General features: G+C 39.2%; 1 protein-coding gene across 1 annotated transcript in view; it reads left to right on the forward strand.

Moving 5' to 3' along the window:
• The window catches only part of agbl4 (AGBL carboxypeptidase 4), a 312,090-nt gene that overhangs the window by 145,779 nt on the left and 142,610 nt on the right, over nt 1-23,701 (forward strand). The gene's annotated exons all lie outside the window — the stretch shown is intronic.

Consider the following 23,701-nt stretch of genomic DNA (forward strand, 5'->3'; position numbering starts at 1 on the left):
TTCTCTTAAAGTGGCTATTGGGTTCTTGGTTCTAGGAAAAATGTATTGTATTTCACAACTCACAATGATGTTTTCTTGGGGACATTCAACACTTTTTAAATAACTTTGTCCTGATGTGCCACCATAGTTTGATTTGCAGAGGGTTATTGAGAGTTCTCTGCATTTGTAATTTTTTGCTCTCTACACTATACATATGGATTTACAGCATTTTGCAGTGGTTTATAGTCTCATTTATAAGGTTAGATGATTCTTAATTATCAGGATTAAGAGTCTTGGCCAGCTGTGGTAGATTATTGTTGTCTGGATTTGAATTCATGACCTTCTGATAAGAAGTCCAACATTTTAAGACACCATTCCCCCCACTTCCAGTGGTAGTGTGTAGGCGTGTTTCAAGTCATTTAGATTCGTCACAGGTTGACTCCAGTCAAGTTTTACTGAGGTGCCCAAACTTTTTTCTATAAAGGGCCAAAGATTAAATTTAATTGAGGCCATGGACCAAAAGTAAATGTTGTTTCATAATGACAGCGAATATTTTATTCCTTTAAAACAGCAACTGACTTTGCAAACCAGACATAATGCTTTCAAATTGACTCACTGCATAAATCTCTTCATAATTAACCGTTCTTTGAGTATCGCAAAGCACACTGTACCTGCCCCTTAAAACACCTTATAATTTTACCCTCAAGTAAAATAAATCTATATTCTCTACATTTAATTTAAATTTAATGTAGACATCTCTGATCTAACAGACAGAATGCTCGAATTAGAAGTTGCAAAATTACGTATTGGATTTTGAATATTTTTCCAAACATGTAAGTAACGTGTTTTGCTTTGTCTTTATTGATTAATGTGTCCAGTGTAATAGCCAAAATAATCAATTTAATCAAATCGAAATGTAAGGTGAAGTGAACTGAACAATGCGCTGTTAATTCTCAACTTTTTCATTGTGCTAGTACTAAACGGCCATTAGAAAACCTTTTTTTTTCCCAGTGCAAACATGGCTGCAGTAATTGCTCAGAGGAAAAATCAATGGTTACACAGATGCTGTGTTTAAAAAGAGTATTTAAACATAAAACACAAATCTCAATCACTAAAGAAACCATTTAACAAACGAATTGTCTGCCGTGCCGCATTATTGCAAAACTACAGTTCGGAGCCGATAATCAAAAGAAAGTTGACCAAGTTCTTTGGCTGCCCTTCTTTATTTGTCCCTGGTTTTTTTTAGCATAGTGGCATCTCACTTACGGAAATGCCACGTTCAGTCTTCTTTGCTGTTAAATATTTATAGGAACAAAGTATCAGTTGCTCCCTTTAATAATAGCTATTTGAAAAGATTTGAACCAGCTGTTTTGCAACACTTTAGTTTGAAATGTTTGTGAAAATGGATGCTTTCGAGTGTTCTCCCAAAGTCCTCTGTAGTTTTCAGTTATTTTTGGTTTGGATCACACAGAGCGTCTATGCCCTTGGAGATGTTACACTGGCTTGTTCACCAGTCCAGATGACCCTCATCTGCATCAACACCTTCTGCTCGGTATTACCTCCAACTGGTTGTTGTTTATGGACTTACTCAGACTAGTGTCTATATCCGTTTGCCTTGATTGACTCTCATGCTTCCTACTGTATGTTTCGATTATGTTCCATTTCCCAAGCTTCCTTGTTTGACTTTCCTAGATTGTGATACAGGTTTTGACCTTGCTGCCTGTTTATCAGGAATGTAACCAAATACGAATGCATTATTCAGAGCGAATAGATAATGTTTCCTAAACAGATACAAATAGAAAGCGGACTATTAATTTTTGATGATGTAGCTGGTTGAGGGTAGGGGTGCACTTCAGGAAAAGGATCCCATAGGATGCAACAAAAAAAAAAAGTTGTGTGAGAAGAAAGCACTATTATATGCAGGCGTGTATGAGCAAGTGGTCGGATATAAAGACAAGCAGAGCAGCGCAGAGCATTTACGGCGTACCTGCATTCATAACTGCCGCATCAAGTTCAGGATGGTTTAAACAAACCTCGTTTTTTTGTTTATTTTAATAAAGAAACTAAACATCACTGAAAGCTAGGGACAAACAAAACAGTCACATGTCTCCTTAGTTAAGACCACTTATGATCTTGAGTGATGTAGCTGAGGTTGAGGAAGTGTCAGAGCCAGACTTTACACACCATGCTAACAATGATGGCATTTTCACCACAGGGTTTTCCACATTTAATAGTAATAGGCTTCTGAATTAGGCCGTGTGCAACTATGAATATAAATACAGATATGGATATTTGATGCACAAAATGCATACAGATACACTGACTTTCCTATGTATTCTTCTGCCATTTTCTGGACTTGGAAAAGTCCAAAGAGTGCACTATATTCCATAAGCACCATAAGATTCATTTGTGCGGAGGCAAATATGATAGTTATTAGTTAATTGTTATTTACTGAAATGTGTTGCCATCTAAACATTCTATCTTTCGGTCTTACATATCAGTCACCGTGTGCTCGTGTGTGTGTGTGTGTGTGTGTGTGTGTGTGTGTGTACTTTTTTTTTTTTTTTATGAATATGAATTTTATTTACGTGTCTCATGTGATGTAGTGTGGCACGTCTCAGAAGAATGCGAAATGGCACAAAATTGGTTATACACGAGCGAGCTAATTTGTCTTTTGCTCCTAATCTGATATCATATTCCTTGATATGCCGATGAACATCACGGCAAAAAGGCGAGATTAGATCACTAGTCCTCCTGTGCGGTAAAACCCAGTTTGAGGTCCACCGATAATATTATCAGCATTCTTAACTATAACTGTGACAAATGAGCGCTTTGATCTCATTAGATAAGCACAGAATTCATTTGTTTAATTAAACCAGCCTGTCTTGTGCTGGTGTGGGGGTCATTTTAAAAACAGTTCAAATTAAAGCAGGTAATTAAATGGGGCTGCGATAAGAACCCCTGCACGGTAGTGAGCCGCATCTGCCGACAGTACGACAAAACCTAATTTCTCCCTGGTGCATTCCCACAAGGTCGCGGGCTTTATTAAAGTTTAGCCAATGACAGAGTGATAAAATATTTTATGGACTTGTTGGATGGCAGCGAGGTCTTTTCAGGATGAATTGGTGCCCCGCACATGTGGAGTCTTCAGGACAGAGGCAATTATAGCATCACTGCTATCGTGCCTTTGAGAACAGGAGAAGGACTTGTACAGCAACAAGCACCTTGACAAAGATATTTGTTTGGGCAATGGAGTGTAGCATTAATTATAAGAGGCTGTGATTAAATGCTTGGTCCGGGAATGAGTGTCATTTGTCTTACCGGCCTTTAGCGCAGAACCCGTGGAGGGTAATATTTAGGTTGGCACGAAGCGGTGCTGCTGTTTCCCGCTCTCAGGTGTGACGGGAAGTTGAATCAGTGCCCATTTTGGGGGTTGGGTGGGGTGGGGGGCTGCACCATCTCATGTTCCCAACTCTGATAAAATAGTTCAATGAGGTGAGAAATACGGCAATCTCGGTTCACTCACTGGTAATAACGCAATCTATTTATATTATTAACAAATTGTCTTCACAGCTGTTAGTCTATCGATCACTTTTTATCAGTAAGACCCACACATTCACTGATTAGGCATAACATTATGACATTATACCATTATGAACGGTAAAGTGTATAACACCGATTATCTCTTCATCATGGCACCTGTTAGTGTGTCGCATGTATTAGGCACCAACATTTTTTTTTCTCAAAGTGTATTAGAAACAGGAAAAATGGGCAAGTGTAAGGATTTGAGTTTGAGTTTGACGACTGATGATGGCTAGACGACTGGGTCAGAACATCTTTAGAACTGCAGATCTTGTGCTGTGTTCCTGGTCTGCAGTGTTCAGTATCTATCTAAAGTGGTCTAAGGAAGAAACAGTGATGAACCAGTGACAGGGTCGTGGGCGACCGAGGCTCATTGAAGCACATTGAGAGCAAAGGCTGGCCCTTGTGGTCCGATCCAACAGACGAGCTCCTGTAGCTCAAATTACTAAAGAAGTTAAAACTGTTAACACTTGACCATCAGAACAATTTTTACAGCAAAAGGGGGACCAACACAATATCATTCATGTGGTCATAATGTTATGCCAGATTGTTTTAAGTGCCGGTAATACAGATGTCAGTTGACATCAGACTTATTGTGGATGTGTCTGTTTGCATATAGATATTAACAAAGGCTCGATGTAGAGGGTATATATGAGAAATTGAGATTGGCAGATGATTTATCATGGTATACAGGGGTTAAAAGCACTGGTCCTTACTCAAGAAGAGGAGAAAAGAATTTGCTTGAATTTGGCATATTTCTCATATTAAATCTGACAAGTGTTCAACGAAAGGTTCGCTTCAGAAAGTCATCATCATCTTAACCCAAACAGCTCTTTGATGAGCAATGTAAAAAGCAAGAGTGTGTGTAATGGTGTTTATTGACATTGTTGTCTTTTGTTGCCTCTAAGATCTGAGTGCATCTAATGCAAGGATTGGAGTTTAATCAGATTTCCTCTGTGTGCTTTGAGAGTAGCTGGGAGGCAGAAGCTGAGTAAGAGTGAGGTGTGGCTATATAAAGCACGCATACATACACACAGCTACCACAAGTGTTGCTTCTCAGCATTTAAGTGCTTCTCACTGCTGTCTGTTTCTCTCTCTCTCTCTCTCTCTCTCTCTCTCTCTCTCTCTCTCTCTATTTCTATTTCTTATCACTTACCTTTTTTGCCCACTCACTCTCATTCTCACACTCATGCACTTTCTCTCTTTCTTGCCCTTTCTTTTTCACACTCAAATTTGCCACACCGTTCTTTGTTGGGCCACATAAATCATAAGAGGAGGACCTGCAGCTGAATTGGAAAGGTCACTTCAAATCACAAATAAAATGGAGTACAGCCCAGAAGGGGAGAACCTCCAAGTGCCACCACTGCCTGCTTATGTGTATGTGTGTGTGTGTGTGTGTGTGTGTGTGTGTGTGTGTGTGTGTGTGTGTGTGCGTGCACACGTGTGTGGCTCAGAGGGAGGGAGAAGGGGCAACTGAAACTCAAAGAGAAATGAAAGCAGAGTGGAGTCAGTCTAAGAACTGCTCTTCTGTACTCACAAAAGGGAGAGTCACCCAGTACTACATTAGTTTGAGGAGAATGCTGGAGAGAGCAGAGGTGTCGAGAGGAGTGTAACAGCACTGCAACCAGATTTCTAAAGATGATAAAAAGATGAGAGAGTGCAAATTGTAAATGGATAACTTTTATTGAGCACTTTTTTGCTGTCAGTTTTAGATTTAGGACTTTTTTAAAGTGTAAAAACAGCACGTGGTTATGTGAATCCAGTGGAGCAGCCAGGCTTTTGAGGCTGTCCATGGTCCTGAACTCTTAAAAAAAAAACTAGAGAAAACCAGAGACACCAAAACAGAGTGCTTTGTCTATTAATTGTGCTTGTACTGATACTAATCCATAAATGTTTCTACTCTAATTGTTCTCTCAAGTTTTCTGGTGAATTTAGGATAGCGACATCATTTGCCATATGTGATGTTATGTTAGATTTATGTATTATTAATCACTAAGAATAGCAACAATGAGCACCAAGGCTCGATTTACCGTTTACTCTGTATTTATTTTAACATGTTTTTCACACAAAAACTAATGAGACATTTGACTAATTTGCCAATTTTAATTCCATTAAACCTTATGGGGTTCTGCAGCTTGCCTCTTTAGGAGAGGATTCAATGTGAAATACAACAATAGATGAATTCTTTCAGAGTGACTTATTGGTGGTGATTTATGACAATTTTGTGATCGTTGGGTTTGACTAATCAGTGATCTGTATTATTTCTGACATTGTGTTTTTTTTACAATGTCTGCTTTCACCCATATAGACTTGCTGTGCATTTGGTACTGAGCAATAAAGGCAGGTATGGTATGATTATGGTACAGATCCATTTTTTTATTGAAGAAAAAACCATGAATCTTCAACTGTTATGTGTTACAGCTTGGTCTAAGCTCAGACTATAGCCAAGAGCATAAATGAAAAAAAAAAGTTGTATACATGGGTGAGATGTGTAAGTGGCACCATAGCATAAAAGACAAAATGGGAATATATTGTTCACACCAGTAGCAAACATCCCCACACAGAAATTAAACAAAAGATGCCAAGACACACAATGTCCCATATCAAAACTAAATGACAGTCACACTCTACACCCGGTGAAAAGGATTTCACTCTATAAAGAATTTCTACACAACAAACGAAGCCACATCAGTTCCTGTTTTAAAAAACATATGCAAATATTGTTTAAATAGCTCATATTTTATGCATTTTGTTTTAATAGTTTTAAAAATGCACTGATTGTTTGCATGCTTTGCCCATGCAAGTGTGTTTGTGCATTCGATCTTGTTTAGAGTTTCTGTCACTCTGTGATTTAGCAGTGGCCTCTCAAGGCCACAGACACAAATCCTTCCATTTTCCTATTTGTATGGTACAGGGAGGAGCGAGGGGGACGGGTGACAGGTGCTCAGCCTGACCCAGGGCTGACAGGTTTATGGGGCACTGGGTTTCAATCACGCCACGAGCACCACTGCATCAATCTCTCACATACTCACTCTTGACACTTAAACTTATATGTGCACAAATGTAAGCAAACCCCCCCACACACACACCCCCACCACCACCATTAATACCACCACCACATACACACCAGTGCATGAAATAGTTTATATACACCTATATAGAGAGTGAGCGGCAAGCGACAAGCAGCAAATGAAATGAAAAGCCACCACGCCAGGCCAGGGTATATTTCTGTGGCTTCTGAGGAATTGTGCTCATAAACTTCCCGCTTCATGCTGTTCCACTCTGCAGTGGTATTTGTGGCAGACTGAGCACTAAGCTGCAGTGAGAGCTCTGGCTGTGTGCGTAGCAGCAATGCAGGGGTATACAGCAGGCTGGAGCAGATCTCTTGGGCCTTTAGCCATGGAGCCACTCGAGGTGGAAATGAAAGTCACTGAACACAGGCTGAGGAGCATTAAACAGACAGTGAAGGATGGTGGCGCCGTTATCGCAGAGAAAAGAATGTAAAGGGATACTGGCAAAAACACAGTAGACCAGGCGTTTCTAATGCTGAGCATGCTAATATACAGTGGGCTTAATGTGATCGTATATGTACAACAATAATAAGGCCTATTAGAGGCATATGTGTTTGTGTGGTACACGTGGTACACACTTTGTACACACCGTGTCTCGCGCTAAGCAAAATCTGACCATTGCTTTTCATTCGTTCCGTACAGCTATGATATTATGATGACACACATTGCTGTCATTTGAAAACGAACTTTATAAAATCATTCTTTTTTACGATGCTTAGTGTTTTTAAAAATGTTTTGTGATCCATTAAGACATATTTGTGTAATAAAGATTTGTGTTAGACTGAAATACAGTGGAATCTCAATACTTGCGACCTCGATACTCGTGACCTCGATAGTTCACGACTTTTCATTTGGAACCGGACTAAGAGTAACTCGCCAAAAATCTGATAGTTTGCGAGAAGCCACAAGTGGCTCGAATGTTCGGAGTAACATTTCAAAACAGAGTTTGTACTAATAAATTACATAAAAATGTTTGAAACACTATTTTATGATTGTATTATGTATATATTTTATATATTGCATATTTAAAGTAGTAAATAAAACATTTATGACAAGTAATTCACAATTTTTGTTGAGTTTACAGTACAGTATATGTACAATTCCCCTTGAAAAAGGAACCATAAAAAGGAGAGTCAAAACCTCTCGATTTTTTGTTAGTCGTGAGGGGTCATAGAACGTAACCCCCGCGAGTATCGAGGTTGCACTCTACATCTTTTTTTATAATTGGAAATAATATTTGAGATATACTTGTGTAACTGGTATATTACAAAACCAGGCTAGTGTGTAAGTTTGTGTATGTGGGTAAGTGTGTGTGATGACTAATTTTAGATTTTTACAATAGTCGCCATTTTTCCTATCTGAAAATATTTCATTAGCGTCCTACAAGCTTGACATTATTCACATTCACATTTAAATATATATTTTTGTCTTTACTCATGCTTGATGTATGTGAAGCATGCACAAGGCCATTAAAATATAGCCGGCTGAATAAAACACTTCATTCGGCACTGGAAAGGCCACATGTGGCTGCTGTAGCCTGAAGTCCACCTCGGAATACACTTACTCACAGTATCAATCTCTCCATCTCCTCTAGACACAAATAAATAAGTGATATTTTCATTAATCCTCTCTCACCTTCAAAATAATTCAGCAGCAACTTCATAAAACATGGATGCCAATCTTTCATTATTCATTTTTGCAGGTCCTGTTCCTTTGTTCCAGAGAGGAAATGAGAGATGTGGGTGGGTTGGTGGGGGGGGCGCAAAGCGAGAGAGTGTCAGGATGAAGGGATAACACGGTAGAGGACACGGCCAGGCTGTGAGGCTTTTTTTTTTTTTTTTTTGCATTATGTGTTATCTCTGTGCCGGCTGAATGCGATTTCCTGCCAGAGTAATGTGTGCGCGCTTCAGACAGAGGCAGAGCAGCCGAGTGTGGAAGAGGAACAAATAGCTTCGTCATTTCATATCGTTTGGAGCCGAATCGCGTCTGGCCACAGGTGGAACGCAAAGGAATGAGGAATGAGAACGGACCTTCGAGCTTTGTGCAGAAATGTGCCTCGTTCGTAATGAATATAGGCGACGCTGACTCTCGAGGCAATGCTTTTCACTTATCTTTATGCACATAGCATTGATCCTGTTTAGATTTCTATTTGGACTGATGTCACATATCTTAAATAATTTTTTTGCCGTTTGGTCTACTGAAACGCCAATGAACATGCAAATAGAGAAAAGATAAAGGTCACCCGGTCTCCTCTGTTTCCTCTATTAGGACAAAGTATAAAAGGTGTGCATATTGCTTTTCATGATTCTCAGAGCCACACTTGTCTCAGAGGGGATCATTTTGATTTCTGTTCGGTTTGGATTGATAATTTGAAATAGGGCCCTGTTCGGGTAAGAGTCAATGACTGTGACGGATGGTGTGGGCAGAGTGGGCATGGCTATGTATGAAATAAAAATGGTTGCATGTGCTTTTAATGATGAGGCTCGGTTTCACTGGGATGGAATTGGTTTTTTTTTGCATGAACATTTGCATTGGTGTTGTGTCACAGTTTCAGAGTGAACTATTACATTAATAAATTTTAGAAGCAAAATGTTGAAAGCGTTTTTTTTTTTTCCGTGGAAAAAAAAAGATCCAGTCTGAAATCCAAGAAGAAAAATTAAATAATACCATTAGGGAATACATCATTAAACAGATTCGCTCGAATTACTTTTTGTTCTGAGCGCTACAATATAAGATTTTCATTTTAATGTGCCACTGCAGAAAAGTGTTTACGTTCCATGGGTTTTCCACGATGTTGTCAGCATACTACTTGAAGTCGTTGCAATTCCATACGGCTGCGATTCCAACACCTCCAGCCGTGTTCACATTGCAAACATGACTTAGCTGCCTGCAGGGACTGTGAGTGCTTTACTGCCAGTGTGTTGGATACACAGTCAGCAGCCATCACTCACATGCACATGTGTGCAGCGTGTGGGGAATCAGTGCCAGTCTACATATGGAGATGCTATAGGTGTAAATAGCATTCTGCGATTCTGGCATCTTGAATGATTTACCTTAGCTGCATAATGCTACGATTATCACTTCCTCTCGTTTTTTTCTCCTCTCTCCCTCGCTTAATCCACAGCAAAAGTTGCCTATCTCCCCTGTGAGCAGTTATCTGTCACTTCTCTGATAGAGGGATGAGAGAGAGAGAGAGAGAGAGAGAGAGAGAGAGAGAGAGGCACCATTTTAATCTCACCAACGGAAATTAAAGAGCACACAACAAGAACATCCTCCTCCTGCTGCTTTGCTCTAAACGAAATCTCAATCGGAGCGCGCCCCATGAGAGAGAGCTGCCAGGATTCTTTAAAGTTCGCATTTTTATCTGTTTGTGTTCAAATTAGTGCTTTTTTTAAAATGCAGTGACATGTTTTATCAGCAACAGGTAATATGCAGAAATATGAACGCATTACAGAACATGACAGTATAGAACAAACCATAGTAAAGATTAAATCTGGTATTTAAATGCTAGCTTTTTAGAGGCAAAAGGAGTCCAATCGGATGAAAAGGATGAATACAGCCGACGTGCCGTATTCTCGGTCGGTTTTATCATCATGAAGACAGTGTGTAAAGAGTTTTTCTGAACTGCAGGTCAAATACAATTCTAAAAATTTGCAGTGTTGAGTTCATTGTGTTGAATTTTTTTGTCAGATGTGTGCTAGTCATGTATGAACTGTGACCAGGGTTGCCAGATATATGTTGCCAGATATATGTGACATGAGGTCATAAAGTACCATTTAAATATGGCCTTGTTTTTCGAAATTCATTCAAAAATACTTCTGAAGACACTTCTGAAGTATCACTTACTTGGCAACATTGTCGATTGTTTTAAGCAACATCTAGCCATAATGAATTTATTCAATGGATTTATGGGGTTCTGGTTATTTGCTCATTGTGCATATTGTTACATTTCCCATTTCTATGGTTTATGCACTTTTGCATAATAGTTTTTTGTAGAATGTGTACCAACATGCAGCATAGGACATCAGGCTCTATAATGTTTACAGGATTTAAACAGTATACACACCTGTAACCTTTTAACATTATGTCATCCATTGGTTTTGTAAGGTTTGCATCTGTCTTTTGTTATAAATGTGACAGAATAAGTACAAGAATCACCAGTGCTTTTGTAGTGAGCAAAAGTTGAGGGTGTTTCACTGAGCAAGTAAACTTTAACTGTTTGTCTGTATGAAATAACATGAGTGGCAGCTTGGCCAGGGCTATTGTCTTCCAGGGTGTAATTGAGATGTGTTTTTGCAGAGGCTCTGTAGTAACAAAAGGTGCTGTGAGAGAGCAAAAGACAGGGATAGACAGAGAGGGAACACTGTCTGTCTTTCCAGGACCTGCTGACTGCAGTCAACCTCAATAAGTGCTGTTCTTGCTCTCCAGGCACCTCACAGCCACCCCCAGCTCTCCCCATTCCCTCTGCGAGCCTGTGGCCGGGAAGTTAATTGGCAGCATCTGCTGTCTGAGAGGCAAAGCACCCCTTTACTTCTCTCACCCTTACTTCACACATACACACTCTCCCATTGGGCATCTGGAGACACCAGTCTGGCTACATGCACCAAGCGATCAAACATAGAGAGAGGAGGTGAGAGAGGCAGGTTGAGGGGGAGTGTAAACCTGCAGCTGGCACTGGTGCCGCAGGGTATTTGGTCAGACAGGTTGGGAAGCTGCACCAGGCAGGAATGCCCTCAAGGGACAGATGGTTTACTGGAAAGAGAGAGAGAGAGAGAGAGAGAGAGAGAGAGAGAGAGAGAGAGCGACTACCACACCCTACCAGATGCATACAAAACTTGCCTAAAGGCTTGGAAAAGAACTAGGGTTTACACAAACACTCCTGTGACGCATCATGTACGCAAAGATTGTGGGAAATGGCTCCAGTTTAATTTTAGCTGCGATTTAGAAGCAGCATTTTTGCTTCCAAACTGTAAGCTTGAATTGCGATTCTATAAGAGTAGTTTGTTAAATTCTTTAGCCTTGTAATGATTCTTCTGAAATTAAAGGGAAACTCACACCCACAGACCACATGCGCTTCCTTTATGACTTAGCTACCTTCTGACCTCTACATCGCATTATGCTCTCACTGACATCACATCCATAGAGATGGGTAGCATGGTCATGAATGAGTCACTGAGACTCATGGATCAGAAAAACAATCATGGCTGACATCATCCCTGCTGCTCTCTTTTTATATTACACTTCATCACACTGATGACTTATACAATATTGTATATACATATTCACTGCTACTAGGTTTTCTGTCAAATCTAAAATTAATTAAGCTTGCGCATATATATATATATATATATATATATATATATATATATATATATATATATATATATATATATATTAGGGCTGTCATTCGATTTAGATATTTAAGTTTTATTCTCCCATTAGGTGTCGATCCTACCACATGACTACCTAACCACTAGACTACCAGGGAACCTAATGTTTATTCATAGTAGTAATAATTTAAAATGAATATTAATATTATTGAAAAATATTTTTACAAGGGAAATTTTTTTCCCCGCAAATATTCCATCAGTAGGCATATTTCATCTGTTCCTTCACCAATACACTGGCTCAGTTGATTAAGTAAACAATGTTTGATAGCAGCAGCTTTTCTCTGGCCCGAGTCACTCAATAAATCTGACATATTCAACCAGTTAACAGATCAAATATTCCCATACATTTCCTTGTGATCTGCCAGATGAAGGTTAGACATTCATAGGAAGACAACTGATGGCACCTGTTTTCATATCAACTTGTTTCTAAATAGTTATTCATTTGATTGTTACATATAAATATAAAAATAGATTATGTGTCAGACAGCCATTCATGCATTGGTGTGCAAAATCATGATCCTTCTAAACAGCTGTTTCAATTAGGATACAATATTCGGCAATCAAACTTTTATCTTTTATTTATCAATCATTGGATACCTATTAGAAAGCTGGCAGGCTGCACATTTCTTACCTTCACCACCTTCTTCCATTTGGATCAATTTAGATCTCAACAAGTCTGGGCAAACTACTACTACTGAAGTGTCTACTAATCAGAGGCTGAATGTTTATGATGTCATCATATAGAATTCTTACAAAATATTTTACAATATTTTAAAAACTACAAAAATACTAAACACTAAAGTATTTTGATACAAAACATGAAGCCATTTTCATCAACTCTATCAAATTCTAATTTCAAAATACTATTTTATATTTGAAATACATGTATCATAAATACTGCCCATACCTGAGTAAAACCAGACTTAACATACAAAATATTCTTGTAAAATGTTTAAGGGAAATTATGGTGTTTTAAATTATGTAAATCATCAGGACACCAAACTGAACTTTTGCTACGTTTCCACACGGACGGTTTTTATTGCCGGATCTGTGCACCATGAAACTTGGCGCATCAGTAAAGCAAATGTTTATTGATTAAAAATAATTAAAAAGAGTTGTTTTTTCATATCTGAGAAAGAAAGGATGTTGTGAATAAATGTGTGTTGCGATGAAGTTTTTAATTTCGGCTATTTTATATTTATTTACTTATTTATTAATATTTGTAATTAAAATGGTCAAACAAAAAAGCATGCTGCATGAATTTGCGTTAACGCATTAACAGCCCCATATATTTGTATTAATTGTAATTATAAAAGACACACATTGTCTGAGAAGCTTTCAATGAAATGTATTTTTATTTGTATAGTGCTTTTAACAGTGGACTTTTTATCAAAGCAGCTTTACAGAGATATAGCGGTTATAAAAGCATATATAAGTTTGTTCCTTATAATTGTACTGTTATTGTCTTTACTAAACTAGCTGGTGGTGATTTAAAAAAATATTAAAATCCCCCTGAGAAGGCATGAGGAAGAACCCTTTAGAGGAGCCAGACTCAAAAAGGAACCCATCCTCATCTGGGTGGCACCGAATGTTGAATACTATTGTAATGCATTACTAGGTGGTTGTCCTGCATCATTAATATACAAGCTACAGTTAGTCCAGTATGCAGCAGCCAGAGTTCTCACAAGGTTGAGAAAATATGACCATAAAACCCAATCTTATCATCCGTACACTGCTACTTGTGTTTCGAATTGACTACAAACTACTGCTACTTACTAACAAAGTTGGTTTGTCACATGGTTTAGCTCCCATGTATCCATCCAGTCTTCTAACACGCTACAATCCATCACACTCCCTGAGATCTCAAAACTCCGGACTTCTAGTAGTTCCTAGAATATCAAAGTCCACTAAAGGTGGTAGAACATTCTCACATTTAGCTCCTAATCTTTGGAACAGTGTTCGTGGCTCAGACACACTCTCTCAATTTAGGTGCAGATAAAAAAAAAACCATATATTTGTTGCAAGTCCTACACATAACACACATCAAATATCATAACCTTGTGCTCCAGTACATCTGATCACATCACATTACTAGCTTGTGTTTGTTAATATAATGAACAGCAGCTATGCTGATTCCTCTCCACTGCTTCTCTTTCTTTACCCATCCCGAGGCATCCTGAGGTTGCGCCAGTCGTGTCCCACCTCATGAAGATTATGGACTTTTAAAGAAGTAGATTCCGACCCCCCAAAACATCCCGAACCATCTAGAGACGTACCAGCGCCATTTGGATTCCACTTCATGTGGAGCCTGGACATTGGACCTCTTTGAGTATTAAAGGCTCTGGCATGGAGAAGCTGGTGCTGGATCAATGATGATCGCAAATGTTGAGCTATTTTATGAGTTGCTCAGTAGCTTCTAGTTTTATAACCTCAAATGACTGTATAAGACTGTAGAAAGAACATTACTTATAATCTTACATTCCAGTGTTTAAAGTTTCTTCCTCATAACATCTAAGGGAATTTTTCCTTGCCACAGTCACCATGGCTGCTAATCAGGGATAAATACACACCATTTACCTTAACTGTTGATTTCTGTAAAGCTGCTTTGAGACAAAGCTGTTGTGAAAAGCACTATAGAAATAAACCTGACTTGACTTGACTTGAATGTTAAAGTATGCATTGATCGGGCGACTAAATGCAACCTGTGCTCCTGGGCCATTATAGTAGACTGTTGATATTAATTACAGTCCAAATCCATTCTCTTTAGTTTTAGAGTTGCTCAGTAATTGAATGGAGAAAGATCAGTCTCCAATTGAAGAGAGTACTAGAACACTATTATTATTATTATTATTATTATTATTATTATTATTATTATTATTATTATTATTATTATCATTATTATTATTATTATTATAACATTATTATCAATACTAGAATGTGAAACGTGACAGAGCCATAGCAAAAAACTTAAACATCCCTCTATGTAAACCAATGCCTTTAAAAGTCTAAATGGTGGTGTAATGTAATGCACTGTAATGTAATTCTTATACATTGTCTGATTTTGTACTGTCACGAATTAAAGAAGACGAGAGATGTAATATAGTGTATACTATTTTGGGCGGTCCTAAATGAAAGGTCCTACTGTGAGAGAGGTTCAAAACGGCTGTTGTCACAGTCTTGTGAGCAAAGAAACTTTTCTGTGTCAGAAATTTAGGATAAACATCTCACAGTGGGTTTCCTGCTATGATCTATGTCCACTGACTAGCCGATAATAATAAAACATGAAATGACATATTGTTTGAACGCAGCATGTCACAATCCTTGGGCAAAGAGAGCTGAAAGGAATAACAGTTAGCGGGATTACAGTAAGAATAACAAAAGAGGTCTTGTTTGTACGACATGTCCTGCACCTTAAGCTCCCTTGGCAAAATTGGCACCAATGGTTGCCCTCCTTTCCCTAACCAATCTGAACAGGTGTCATCATTGCACAGTCTACATACATTTCCTACCAAAGTTCATTTTGCTGCACAGTGAGATTTGTGATGATCTTATACGATTGCTGAAATAATACGGTCTGTAGAAAACATGAGAATTTTCTAATTGACGGAAAACAGGCAAGTCCATTGACTTATCCATTGACTAGCTCATGGTGATGCCAATTACTTGATTTTTTTTTTCTTCTTCCTTTTTTAAAAAGACCCAGCGGTATTTTATTGCTATTTCTCAAAATGTTTTAGGAGAAGGCCAAATATAAATAAAATTAAATAAAGGAAAACTCTGTAAAAAATAACTGGCCGCATCTTTTAATCCAAAGCAGCAGATCCAGTGTTCCCATGAATCAGCCTGCACTTAAAGAACTGACATTCAGGGTTCACTGACTATCAGACTCGCTGTGTATTGTTTGAAGTTTGTGTTCTCTGTTTGTTAGTTGTGTGTGACAGGCAGACAGTGGATATCAATATACAGCAAGGTGTGTGTTTTATACAGTATGTGTGCGTTGAGATGCATACTGAATGTGTATGGGTGGGAGTGGATTTGATTGTGGTGTGTGTGTGTGTGTGTGTGTGCATATAGTTGTGTTGGTGTGTAAGGGAGAGTGCAGTGTTGTTAGGCAGTCTGGCGCCAGCCTGTCTCCTTGGGTCCATTCCACCCACTCTGCTGATGCATCAGCCAACACATCTCTGTCGTCCCCAGAGAGCATGTAAGAAAGACAGAGGGGAAGGAGGAAGAGCCAGTACACCTGCTCTGGAACATCCTCTTGTTTTTTTCTCCTCTTTCTATAACACTGATGGTTTTTTTTTCATTTACATAAACACCTTGTTTTCCTTCATTATCACATTCCTCTTTTCTGAAAACCAAACCTTGGTATTTTCATGCCTTAGCCGACGCGTCATTGTGTTCAGAGGCAGTTTAAAGAAATGACAAGCCACTGTGTTGATGCTGTGGTGTGTTTTGTTGCTTACTTAATGGAAGTAAGTGAAGTATTTTGGGGTAGTTACTTTTCTACCTCCACTCTGACTCCGTTTATATCCCCAAAACAGAGCGAATCAACAGAGTAAAATCTCTACTCTTGTTTATACCAGCTTTATCTGACACAAATGTAAACAGTCTTAGGTCATAGATGTCAGTTGGCTGTCACACCGCCCTGCTGGCACATTGTTGAACTGCACCTGACCCACTGACAAGACACACAAACATACACACACACTTTATCATGCGAGTGCACTTCTCTGACATCACCATGTCTGGCTTTTAAAACTCTCCTTTTATCTCCTATTCATACCTGCCACTCTACCACCATTGTGTGTGTGTGTGTGTGTGTGTGTGTGTGTGTGTGTGTCTGGGTGTGTGTGCTTGAGTGTAAGCAAGATACCCTGTGCCCCGTGAGGGGGCATGGCGCCATGCCGGCTGGTTCAGGGGGCTCATCTGCTCGAGAATAATTATCCAGTCTCCCCTTTGCGCAGTGGGGCTTCTGGTTGCCACAGCGGGGTCACACACACACACACACACACACACACACACACACACACACACACACACACACACACACACTTTAATAGCATTGCCAAAATGCACCTCTAGTTCTTGCTTGGACAAGGCGTGGCATCTTGCTGAAATCGCAGCCCTGATATTATGTACACAAAAGGGCATCACACACACACCGCACACACACACACACACATGCACACATCATTACCCCAGTTGTACAGATGGTCCTAACCACCTGAGACACGTGGGCGCTGTGGCCCGTTCTCTGATGTAAGCGTGAGCTTGGAAATATCAGGTGAACAGCTCCATGTGGAAACAAAGACCGGGTGGGGCTGCTTTTAGTTCTGAGTCTGAAAGATCAGAGACACTCCACTAAAGGGTGGATCACGCCTTAGGTCTTTAGGCATAAGGACTATAGCCATCTGCTGGTCAGTGAGGGAGAAGACGCATGCAGGCATGAACTGAGGCACTGACTCACATGGATGCAGAGGAAGCTCTCACGCTGCTTCTTCCTCTCTGCAGTAGTACTTGTTAAAAGTGAAGTTATCATTGAATACAGAAACTTAAGAACCTACTTTCTTCTTAATGTGTTCATTCACATGTGCATGTCAGGGGTGCACAATATATCTTCTAGAAGCGGTTACACTTTGTTATATAATTCAAAAATCCTGCATTATAATTATTAATTAATTATCAACTATAATCTCGATTTTAGAAGCAAACTACATGTTTGAATAATTGTGACTGTATAATTCAAAGAAAGAACAATTACGTCTGCTCCCATTTCGGCTGCTTTTAATCTAAACCCATACTATTAAATAAAACCAAAAAACACTTTGTGTACATAATTATTAAAGCTCCAGGCATCTATAAGCAGCCGTTCTCTGATGAGTGACTGTACTACTGTTCACCCTGTATAGAATATTTTCCTGCACAAAATCAGTCTTTCGCAGTGTTTCACCTCTCAGCTCACACCCAAGCAGCTCCACAACATCGACCCTTCTGCAGCCGCTCACATGCTGACACACAGGCATTACATTCATGAATTGCAAAGTGGATGTGGAGCGGATAGGGTACGTTCGGTGCATATATGCAGCCTGGAGTTAAGTGCATGTGTAGCATGTTTTCCAAATGTACTGCATGCTCTTATTCATTAAGTATGCAGATCGTATGTATAATGTAATATGTATATGTTGCCTATAGTTTTGCTGTTTAATGTGTTGCTGCAGAGGATTGGCAGCGGTTTGGCATGGACACTAGTAAAAATGAAAAGGCTCTGTTTTAGAAATAAATATTAATATTTAAACGAATATGAGCTATTTGATGAATAAATTTGATGATAAGCATGTACTTTTCCAGACCTGGCAGAGGGATCGAGAAAGGGAGCGTAGCAAAGGCTTTAGCTCGGGAGACAATACAGCAGCTGAACTGATGCAGCACTAACGGGACAAAAACTTTCGCAGGCCATATCCATACAGAAATCTGAAATGTCAGTAAAATGAATTATGAAAAATGAAAATGCCCGATATGGCACGCTTGAACGTCTTACAAAGCGATCATACGTCGTGATAAATCTTGTGTTTTTATTCATTTCGCTATTTATTGTATGCGAAAGTCTATACTAATCAGTCCAATTCACTAAGCTCAAGCTACTGCAGCTACTCACATAGTAATGCATGATCAATCTAATTCTACTACACAACAGGAGGACTGTAATCTCAGCTCTAATATAAACACGCATGCACAGCAATGAGACTTTTATTTCCAGTTTTTGCACATTGATCAATTCAATCATCAGATTTCAAAATGTTATTTAACCAGTTTTTTCTCTCTCTCTCTCTCTCTCTCTCTCTCTCTCTCTCTCTCTCTCTCTCTCTCTCTCACCCCCTACTCTGGTTGGCTTCCTGGAGTTTACGATTCCTCCTCTAATGAGGGGTTGATTTAGGAGCTAAGAGAGCTGTTTGATGACATGCCGTTCCTCTTAGTGCTAAACTGTGCATGTATGTATGTGCATCTATTACACAACAGTAAGCATGTACTTTATTACCTAGTTCAAACATACACATACATAGGGCATTTATAACACACGCATAAGCATTGCATAAATCTTTTATAGACTGAACGAGTATTAACTAGAATCGTTATTCTCACCCATAAAAAAACCACACCCCCGACACATTGGGAATGTAAATGTAAAAAATTATGTTTAAGATATTTATTATTTAGAGGCTTATCCTACCCTATCGTTAGCTTATTATTACTGTGATGCTAGTGCACAAACTTTGTGGTTTGCTAGACAGATCCTCCTCAAGTCATACCCAGGAGTTGCATTGAAAAGATTCTTCATAACGTTCTTCATAGATGCTTTCAAGTAAATACACCTGCTGACTTAATAATAGATGCTTCATTATGGATAGTTTGTGTAAAAAAAAAGAAACATTCATTACTTTCCTGTTATGGATAAAAACTGATATGAAAGTCTCTAAAAAAAGGGTCAAATATATCTATATATTTTTTGCTTTCATGTCAATAAATAGCTATACACTTCATAAAACCTTTCATGTTATCTCATGGGATCACAATAAGCCTTACATAAATCCTCAAAGACTTTTTTAAATATTTATGCAACACTGTCTAAAAGCTAAATGTAGGTTTCTTATTAGGTATCCTTATGTACGTTATTATTATTTGAGGTGTAAAATCCAGACTTCCACCAAATGCAATTTGATTTTGATTCATAAGCCAACTATTTTATATTTTATCCTATCAATTTGGTAGTCTTTCACTAATATGTAGAGAACTAGATACTCTAAATGATTAGCAAAAAATACATTAGTTACATTTCTTTTTATTAAAAATTGGAATCATTTTTACACATTGTTTTTTTTCTATCATTGCTTTATTGAATAATTTCAATCCTGTTTAAATCATCGTATCATTTCAGCCCAAATCAGATTTTGTACATGATATTCAGCACATGATATAACTGACAGACAGGCTAAGTTAACAAGGTATCAGGTTTTTTTGTATCCGTCAAAACCACTTCAATATCACACTGATTTCCATGAGAAGGACAGCAGTTGTCCATTTAATAAGTTCACCATGTGAACAATGTCTGATGTAACCATGCATCAAGCAATCTGGGATGATCTGCCACGAATCGTTCATGTGTAAACGGGTTTTTATGGATTGATGAAAACACCTACAACAAAGCAATGTGCTTTCTGATGAAAGTTTTCTGTGAAGCGTTTCCCAATAATGCAATTGGATTCGTTTTAGAAGCAAGTGATTTGGGAGATTTTTTTTTCCAGGTTTTTACTTTACAGATTTTTAGCTTCTGGTCTCATACTGCATTCGATCTTGTAATCATGCAGACGTCCAATCATATGTCAGATTACAATTTAATTAAATAGACAGCATGTGGCACAGATGATTGTCCAAAAGACAGGCCCATCGATGAGTAACACACCAGCGGACTTTGGGAGATGCTTGAATATGCAGTAAATGTGCTGTTAATTACAATGCTGCACACGGAGTGGTGTATTGGACAGTAATTGATGTGGAAAATGCTTGCACTGTTCACCCATGGCGTCGAGTCCCTCTATGCATTATACTGCTAATAAATATATATGGGAAATTGCAGCCAAAGAAATGACTGTTTATATGCATTTTGTGTAGGTACTGAGAGCGAGAGAAAGATGGATATCAGATGGCTTTTATTGTGCGTTTGTCTTTGATGCTGCAGGTAGAGAGAATCTAAACAGTAGCTGTAGAATCTCTGCAGGCGTTTTTTTACGTGTGAAAAAGGCCTCTCTTTCTGTTTGAAGTCGACATTTTCACAAGGTCCCCTAGCATTTTCAAATATCACCAAACTGCTTATTTACTGTGTGGAGTAAACATGCTTTCTCTCTCTCTCTCTCTCTCTCTCTCTCTCTCTCTCTCTCTCTCTCTCTCTCTCTCTCTCTGTCTTCCCAGCCCCCTGCTGGGAAGCGGAGTCTCCTACCTCTGCAGCTACCTGTTTAGTTTCAATCTCAGATCCCATACACGCGCTGCTAGTTCAAATAACACCAGCAATTCAAATACTCCAGATGAGACGCAGGAATTTAGACACTGAGAACAATAACAGAACTCCTCCAGTACCCATTTTAAAAATGCCACCGCAGGCCAGACGACAAAGCTGGCCGCGTTGCTTAGTAACCGTGCCATCCTTCGGCTCCTGCGTGAATCTGTCGCGCTCTACTTCCTCATTCTTGTAGCTTCATGCAGAGCTGCTGGAATTTTTGTATGAAAGCGTGAGCGACCCAGGTGAATGGGAAACTCTGAGAGATAGTGAGCTAGTAGCTATGCATGGCTACAAATAAAGTTTTTCCTTGTGCCTTTGAAGCATTTTAGCATGATAAGACACTGGTGGTGGGCTTTGTTTCCTTTGTATATATTTGAAAACATTCAGCCTTTACATATTAAGGACGTATTTGCGAAAAGGAAGAAAGATATAAAGAGAGAAAAATGTGAAATACGTGAACGTGAATTTGAGAATATATATTTTTCAAAGGAAACTAATAGTAGTGAAATTTAAGGACCTTTCTGGGATTGCAAGCTACACACGCTACTTCTTTTATAAAACTGTAGAACTGTACAGGAAGGATAAACCATCGAAAGAACTGGTGTTGTGATCATGTTTATGGAGAGCATTTTACCACTGGCACCAGGATATAAGGGGTTTTACATTTCTTGGTATAGTGTACATGGTTAAACAGATGCTGAAGCCTGTAAATGTTTTTTATACATAATGTATGTTAGTATAAGAAATTGTAACCATGGATAATTCTAAACCACTTTCAGCACAATAATATACAGTATTTAAAAGTATTCAAGCACAATATTTAGAGCATCTGCAGGTCTGATTGCTAATATACACATTAATCGCTTTAATGGTTCTGAATTAATGGACCGTGCCGAACCGGCCGTTGGTTGCATTTTATTCACGCCCTAATGACTAAGTGATTTGTGAACCCTGATGCATCAGCAGTTTAAATGCAAAAAAAAAAATTAATGCATGTCGGATACGCGTCGTACATTACAGACGTCACACGTGTCAATAAAAATGGCTGCTTTTCTAACTGCCAAATCCTCAGTGTTGCTTTTACCAGTATGGTTTTCCAGGATGACATTGCAATAGACATTATGATTTGTGTTGATAGGGATTCGTCAGTGGAACTTTAATATCGGCTGTTTATATTGGCCACGTGATATATCAGCCCAGCCCTGGTGTGCGCATTATTGTCCAGGGGGTGTTGTTTTTTTCCCTTCTGACACAAAGATAAATCTTTCTGGGAACGAGGGCACTGTACCAAATCCGGGAGCACACCAAGCCACGGGCCACCATCATTTAGATAAAACAAACTGCCATCGGCCACAGCAGGGTGAGGAGAAAGAGAGAGAGAGGGAGAAGAAAAGACAAAAAACTGTTCGACCGTTTAGAGATGCTTCAAGCTCTCTCGCTCTGTTGTTCCCTCTCTCCCTGAAATTCTCTCTCTCTCTCTCTCTCTCTCTCTCTCTCTCTCTCTCTCTCCGGGGGGACATGCAAAGCTATTTTCTTCAGCCAATAGTGGTGCAGCAAAGCAGGAAAGGCAGGCAGTACATTCCCACTGGGTAATTAAAATCAATAGCCAGGACTTGCTCAGTAGCCAACAAGGTCAAATACTGAAGAGTAGCCAGGAGAGTGTCTAAACACAGATAAAAAAAAATAAATCAGGTGTCATGGTGTTATCATTAACACCATATAGAAAGAGAGGTGTGTGTTAGGATGTGAATTGTATGTGTTTATGTGTAAGAGTTGCTTCAGGTGAATAGAAAATAAGCATGCAGTCATGATCTCAATGCAAATGTAGGCCAGATCCCAGTACTGACACGACCTCTGCTTCTTGTGGCATGCACTGTGTGTGTTTGTGTGTGTGTGTGTGTGTGTGTGTGTGTGTTCTGAACACTGGCAGTGATCATACTGAAAAAGGCACTTTTACAGTATTAGTATTCTACTGAGACACAGACTCCTGAGATTTTACTCCTCTACTATTGACTGGCCTCTTTTCTTCACTCTGTCTTTTCTTCCTTCTGGCCTACAGAGCCAAGCTAATTTGGTTTAATTTCAATTTCTGCTGTTCACTTTGTTGAAGCAGAGAAGACATCAGGGAATTTGTTGGCATACTTGTTTAGTCTGTGCTAGTGTGTGTTTACTGAGTGTTTGTGTAACTGTCTCTTTGATGCCTGTTGGCTAGTATGTGTGGCTGCTTCTTATTGCTTTATAGTGGCTCTAAATCGTGGTGTTTGAGAGATAACGGGATGCCTGCTTTAGCCCAGGCCCATTTGAGAGAGTTGTTTCTCCTCCTTATCACTCAGCTGTCCAGTAGCCACTACACTATCAGACATAAGCGCAATCTCTGTCTGATCCCTCTCCTTCTCTCGCCTGCTTTCCCAGTCTTCTCATCCTCATTTTATCCCACTATTTGATCATTCGTTCCTTATCTCACGCTTTCTTCCCTTTCTCTCGCTCCTTCTTCTCGGGATCTTTGTTTGTCCTTCGTTGCCTATCTTTCTTTTTCTCTTTCCCTCCTGCTAGTTTCCCTTCCAGCTCTCTGTCCCTCTGCTGATCTGCCGTATCCAGTGTGTCCCTTAATGTCCGAGCAAGCCTAC

The sequence above is a fragment of the Silurus meridionalis genome, chromosome 17 (assembly GCF_014805685.1).
Source record: "Silurus meridionalis isolate SWU-2019-XX chromosome 17, ASM1480568v1, whole genome shotgun sequence".
In the NCBI taxonomy this organism is placed as follows: domain Eukaryota; kingdom Metazoa; phylum Chordata; class Actinopteri; order Siluriformes; family Siluridae; genus Silurus; species Silurus meridionalis.